This window comes from Lissotriton helveticus, chromosome 5_1 (assembly GCF_964261635.1).
Source record: "Lissotriton helveticus chromosome 5_1, aLisHel1.1, whole genome shotgun sequence".
Taxonomy (NCBI): Eukaryota; Metazoa; Chordata; class Amphibia; order Caudata; family Salamandridae; genus Lissotriton; species Lissotriton helveticus.
Genome location: NC_136065.1, coordinates 1,989,115,207 through 1,989,122,275, shown reverse-complemented (window position 1 = coordinate 1,989,122,275; position 7,069 = coordinate 1,989,115,207).

Below are 7,069 nucleotides of genomic sequence, written 5' to 3'. Positions count from 1 at the left end.
GGATGCTGCCCTGCGATACCCAGAAGTCTGTGGTCAATGCCCTGATAACCTCTCGGTTGGACTATCGTAATGTCCTTTACCTAGGGGCAACTAAGGCAGTAACAAGACGCCTACAGCTTGTTCAAAATGCAGCTGCCAGACTGCTATGTAAAAGTCACAGAACTAATCACATTACGGGGCACCTCCGTGACTTACATTGGCTTAGAGTGGTGAGTCGGGTAATTCAAAACCCTGAGCTACATGTATAAAATAAAATGGGATACTGCCCCCCACTACCTGCAATCCCTTGTCCACACCTACACACCTGCACGCTGCCTCCGATCTTCATCCCAAGGCTATTTCAGCGTGCCCAAATACAGACTCGCTAGAATGGGTGGTAGGTCCTTTTCTCTTTTAGGCCCTAAACTTTGGAATTCTCTCCCCATGAATATCCGTACAGAAACCAGCTATGTCCGATTTCGCAGAGCCATCAAGACCTGGCTGTTCAATCAATAATTTTCCAGTACGTAGGAATCTTTCGGTCCTCTAGCACACTGCCTTTTTCAGCGGCAGGAAACCTTTATTGGGTAGCTGTCGCGCTCTATAAGCTTAATAAATAAACAAATCTAGAATGTTGGTCTGCACCTGGATGTATGATGCGGCCCTATGATGAAGCATGACACTGCAAAGTGTGTGAGGGCAGTATTAAGACATTTGTTGTCTTCCCCTTGTTTGTCCTGGGTCAGAGTAGATATGAGATTTACTTTTTCCATGTGGACTACTACATGACCTGTAGATCCAGCCTATCTTGGACTCCAAGGGATAGGATATTGCTTTTAGTACTTCTCTGTTGAGTGAGCTTTTATTTATTTTATTTACCACTGTCTACCTCTGTCTGTAAAAGTTTAATAAAATACTTTGAACAAAAAGAAATGATAGCGGGTTTGAACGCTTTGATGAGCTTCAAATCTACTCTAAGAATCAGTGTCGTCCTGATCAGACTAGACTATTTTACAGCTGTCTCTTATATCAATCACTTGGGGGATTGCAAGGTCAAACATACTTGCAGACCTGGCCAAATAGATTCAGTATTTCTGTTGGAGTCACAACATTCTGTTGCAAGCACAGTTTATTCCCTGGCATCAGAACAAAAGAGCAGATTGGAACTGGATATTTTTAAGAGATTCAAGCGACTGGAAGCTGAACCCATTGTTTTTCAAAAGAATTCAGAATCTGTGGAGTCTGTTTCAGGTGGATCTGTTTGCCAGCAGGCTGACTTTTCAGGTAGGGCTGTGTTTCAGTTGGAGACCATACCCCAAGGCTTTGGCAGTGGATGCTTTGCTCCAAATCTGGAACAAATAGAATTGTTATGCATTCCCTCTGTTTGCACTAATTCAGATAATATTACTGAAGGTACGGACAGAGCGATGAAGCATCATCTTAATTACTCCATTTTGGAATACCCAAGTATGGTTTCCAGGACTTCTGGAACTGGCAGTGGACGTTCCACGTTTGGTCCCAGCGAGCTTAGGTCTGCTGTTAGGACAGGAAGGGGAAGAGCATCCCTCTTCTACTTGAAGGAAACATTAGCCTTCTTGTTTGAAGGTTTAAGGATATCTAGCAGATACTCGGGCCTTTCAGGAGAGGCTTAAAACCTACTTTATGAGTTGTAAGCACCAGAAACAAGGAATAGATACACAGGTGTATGGAGAAAGTGGTGAAGTTGGTGTGGGATTTGGATCCCATGGATGCTCCTGTAGTAGATATAGCAAACTACCTCACAGGTTTATTTAGATCAGGTTTATGTTATAGAACAGTCAACTGTTACAGATCAGGCATCTCAACTGGACACTCACTAAAATATGATAACTCAGTTGATATTGACCCTTCAATCACAGGGTAATAAACAGAATACAGCTTAGATGCCCTCGCAGGGCTACATATGAGTCTTTATGGAATGTTGACCTTATTTTTGACCTATTTGTTCTATGGCCTGATAATCCTTACCTTTCAAGAAAACAGCCGTCTATCAAATTAGCAACTTTACTCTGTCTGATATCTTTTAGAAGAGTATCAGAAGTTACGGCATTAGAGATCTGTAATAGATACTACTCTCCAGATGGAATGCACTTCAAAATTTGGAAAAGAACCAAATGTCTGAGAATATCTTTTATCCTTAATTTGATGACTGTAAGAAACTGTGTGTTGTAAGTTGCATGAAAGCTTAGGAACATAGCATGATTGATGTTAGATCAAATAGTGAGGCTCAATTACTAATATCTTTTGTAAAACCCTGTAAGGCGGTGTCTAAAGCTACCATTTGAAGATGGGTAAGAACAGTTATGTTGGAAGCAGGAGTAGATTTGTCAAAATTTGGAGCGCTTTCTTCCCGGGCTGCAATGGGCAGCAAGGTGTTTAGGGTTGGAGGTTCAATAACAGATATGTTGAAAGTGGCAGACTGATTGAGTGCATCCACCTTTGCAAGCTTTTACCTCAAGTGTGTGGAGCATGTGAGCAGTATGGCGTTGAAAAGCTTTTAACTTGCATAATGGTAGCCTCCAGTCTTGTAATGAAATGGCGATTCTCCAATTATCATACAGAGAGGATCTTAATTTCATTAAAGACAATGGAGGCTAACATTATGCCACCCAGCACAAACATGTGGGTAAAGCTAAAACTGATTGTGTTTAGATATTTAATTATGATATATTGTCTAAATTATCATTACATATTAGGCATTTCTTGATAGCAAGTTTTTTATGGCTTCCATATACTGCTTGGCAGTTCGGGCTGGACTGTTCCCATGAGGCACAGGGTCAGACTGATTTGCATATGGCCATGTCTGAACTGGGGTGGCAGAGTGGGCTAAAGAACGGTGATGGATTAAACCCAGATCAGTTGACTGGGGGTGAGTGCTTGTATTGTCAACGCTCCGTCCATCATTTCCTTTGGTTTTTCCATATACTCTTACCAGCGGAATCACCTGATTCTTTACATTTTCCGTCACTGTGAAGCTCATCCCCTTGTCAAGTGCAATTAAGGTTGAAGACGTCAAATATGTGGATTTCACTGTTTTCTTTACAGGATGATGCCTAGTTACCTTGACGTTATATGTTATTTTAAAGTTCCTAATATAATGTTTTATTCATGATGTAATACATGTTTTTTAAAAGCTGCATGTTGAGCAGCAATAAAAGGTTATTGCATAATGGTAGCTTCCATTGTGTTTAATGAAATCAAGATTTCCTCTCTATGTTCATTGGAGAATCACCATTCTATGTCAGGACTGGAGGCTTCAGATTATGCTTCTCTTGCTTTACTGCAACACACAGGCAGCCAATGAAATTACAACAAACATTTCAGTAAACCATCAAAAACCTAATTCTCCATGAATAGCCCCCTGACATTTCTCCCCCGTCTACCAATCAGGGAATAGGATGGGCTATAACACATACTGCCACCTCCCCGTCCTTCCTCTTTCTTTGCTGCTCAGGCAGCCGTAAGATAAGTTTGAGTTCTTTCCTCTGTATTTCGTAGATATATATATATATATTGATTTAGTGTTTAATGTGTTTTTCTTGAGTGCGCCGCTGATTAATAGCCTGTTGTTCTGATACGATTGGCGCCGCTGGGCAGCTTGATCGGATTATCGATCCGGCTCCATTCTATGATGACACGATCCCAGTTTGTTGTGTTAGCATTGTATTATCGTTGTTTTGCCTTTAGCAATTATTTATTTCATCTTTGGTGAATCCACAGTCTCTTTTGCAAGACTCGTTGGAACGGGAGCGAGAACTGAGGACGTGCCATCTAAGAGGGCACCGAAGAGGTAGACTGACCCAGAGGATCAACGGCCCCATATCCCTGGTCACAAATAACATCCTTTGCCATCTTATCTAAGGCCTTCTTGTGTGGCCAAGACTGTTCAGTCAGGTTGGGCATCGTCAGGGGTTCTTGCACACCTTTACCCATTTCTCGGAGCACATAGCACTTTAAAAAGAGTGTAAAAGGTCACAAATTGATGGCCAGGACTGTATTGATTGACTCTTGGGCAGAGTTATCTATGGTCTCCACCAGTTGTTTCTCCAATTGATAATCAGAAGGTCATCATACTCCTAATAGACCTCAAATTCATCTTAGAAGTAACCTGCCATGACAGGTAAAACAATATAGGGTTTGAAACACCCAGACAGGTTCAATGTAGAACAGGCAAAGAGAGGGGGGCAACCCCAACAGGCACAAATGCAGAGCTTTTGTGAAGGCAAGTCTGCTAAAATAAAAGCCAGTATGTTTGATTCTGGAGGGAGCAGCCTGTAGCTCCTAGAGCCCAGCTCCTATCAGTTTATTACTGCCCCTGAAGGACTTAGAGGAGGTCTTAGAGGAAAGCACTGAGCATCGAGTTCTGTTGAAGAGCCATGCTTGAAAAGACTCTTGCACCAGCAACTGAAAGAGGACTGCAAGTGCTCTTGCCTCATCTTTGTCCTCTAAATCTGATAATTTTCTGGATGAGATTTCTCCACTTGCCTTGAAACACAAATGCAAAACTCACTTCAGTGAGCCGCAGGGCCACGAAGACAGACTCCTGGCTATGACCCTGAAAAAATCGTGCACCAGAGATCTTCATAGTGGTGTCCCTCTTTGGAGGTAGCTACGTAAAAGTTTTGAGGCGGAGGTCACAGCAAAACTACGTACGGAATGCCCTTGTGCTTCCCAGGAAAGTTGCGGACACTCCTGAGATCATCCAGGGCATGGCGGTCTTCATTATGAAGTATTCCACTGACCCTAAGGAGGGCATTGACCCATATTGGCGCAGTTGCCAAGGCAAAGTGTTGGATTTATCTGGCACTTTAACCGAGATCCTGGAAATGGTAGTTCAGGCTAAGGAGACCAATTCTGTTGATACCGATGTCCTCATGGGATGGGTACAGCATGCTGTTTCTTTATTGGGCAATGCCAATTGTGCAATATCATCTGAGCGCGGTCATTCTATTCATATATGCATTGACCCTAAGTTGGCGGAACTGTCACATCAGAAGTAGGGCCCATGGCTAATAGGCAACTATTTGGCGATCATTTTGTAACAAATTTGGGAATGTTTGTGGCCACGTTCTCCATGGTGTACAAAGCACAGTCCTCTCTAACAAAGGTTTTTCACAACACCTTTTTTACCAGGGCCGACATTCTCGAGGCTGAGCATCAGGCTGTTGATTCGGCCAGGCATCCTACGCTACCAGAGACTACCATCCCAGGGGCAGAGAGGGTTGGAATAATGCCCTGAACCAAGGAAACTTCTATTTGGCCAAATGCCACCAGGGTCGCGAGCACTTCAACAAAGCTGGTTATCGAGGTGGGGCAGCTGGGAATGCAGACTCCCTTTATCCGGCTACCTGTTAATTATCCCTTAAAGATCATTCTGGGTGACAGAGTAGGTCCCTTCCTCTCAAACTGGCAACAGATTATGAACAGCCCGTGGCTTTTAAAGGCATTACAGGGGGATCAGAATAAAATTATTTGGGAGACCGGACAGCAGGAGACACCTCTTCCCCTATATCTTTCCCAGCACAAGACCAGTTTCATCAACACAGAGATCATGGAACGTGTGCAAAAGGAAGTGATCGTGTTAACTCACCCTCACCTCAAATAATTTGTATGCACAATCTTTCTGGTGCAAAAGAAAAGAGGTTCTCAACCTCAAACAGTTCAATGCTTGGGTGGTCTATTGCCACCTCAAGATGGAGGGCATTCACTTACTGAGAGACCTCCTTCAGGAAAACAATTGGTTAGTCAAACTCGACCCGAAAGACGCATACCTCACGATACCTATATTTACACAAATCTTGGATATCTTTTTGACAGAAAGGAGTAGAAGTAAATTTACTGTATCTTTTGTAGAACCTAAAAATTCTAGAGAATTAGAAGGGATAAGAATAGACTTCTTTGTTGATTACAAAACCAAAACCTTCCAGTAGGGACATGACAATGCCTTAGTCTTTCAAGGCTTGAGAATGGCATTGGAACATGATCAGAATATAATCCAGGTAAAGAATCATTTGAATGCCCTTTTCTCTGAGGAAGGAGCTTATGTTACATTCCCAAGTTAGGCTCATGTAGCAAAGCTATTTATTTCTTACATTGTCCTCACAAATAACATTTTCAGCTGTGACCTTTTGCACATACTTGCGTGAAAAACAGTGTTGGATTAGTTCCTATGAAACTAAACTTGTTTACACATCTAGCTTCACACAACATTGTCACAACACCCTGCACATCATGTACAAGGTTTTGTTTCACAGTATGTACAAGTGTCATCTCTATCTTTATCCACGAGCGACAGGGCTCTCTACATATCCATTACATCTCTAATCTATACACATATTGCAAGGTTGCTTTCTATTATAAAAGATAAGCATCCAGATAGAGCAGTAGAGGAGGCATTTCTGTACTTGACCCAAGACGGGTTCCTTCACTCTATCCCATCAGGTAATGGGGTTGGGTCGTCCCTTGGGGAGATTCTTGGCTTTACACATACTCTAGGTACACCTTAAAGTAGGGTTCGCATCATAGGATACGCTCAATTACTGCCGTGTTTTATATGCCAAAAGAACAGTTGATGGACAGAATGCAGAACAATGTCATACATTCACCCCAATACAGAGTTCTGAGTCTAAATCCATTGTTTTTTTGCTCACCATGTCATTCCAGTTTGGACCCAGCCATATGCAAATCAGTCTTGACCCTGCGCCCAATGGGAACAGTCCAGCCCGAACTGCCAGGCCAGGTCCTCCCTGGACTGGAAACAAGCCTCCTAGGACCGGTTTTGGGGTTTTACCCCTCTTCAGCTTGACACCAGTGGCATGGAGAGCACGGGACACACGTCTGGGCATACCAGTCCCACTCTGGGTGACAAATGCAAAAAGAACAATTGATGGACAGGATGCAGAACAATGTCATACATTCACCCCAGTACAAAGATCTGGGCCTAAATCCATTGTGGGATGGGTATGTCTAGAAATGGGTCCCTTGCTCACTGTGCCACTCGATTCAAGCTAGCCTGACTGATGGAGGGTGACATACCCTGAAACCGGTCCCA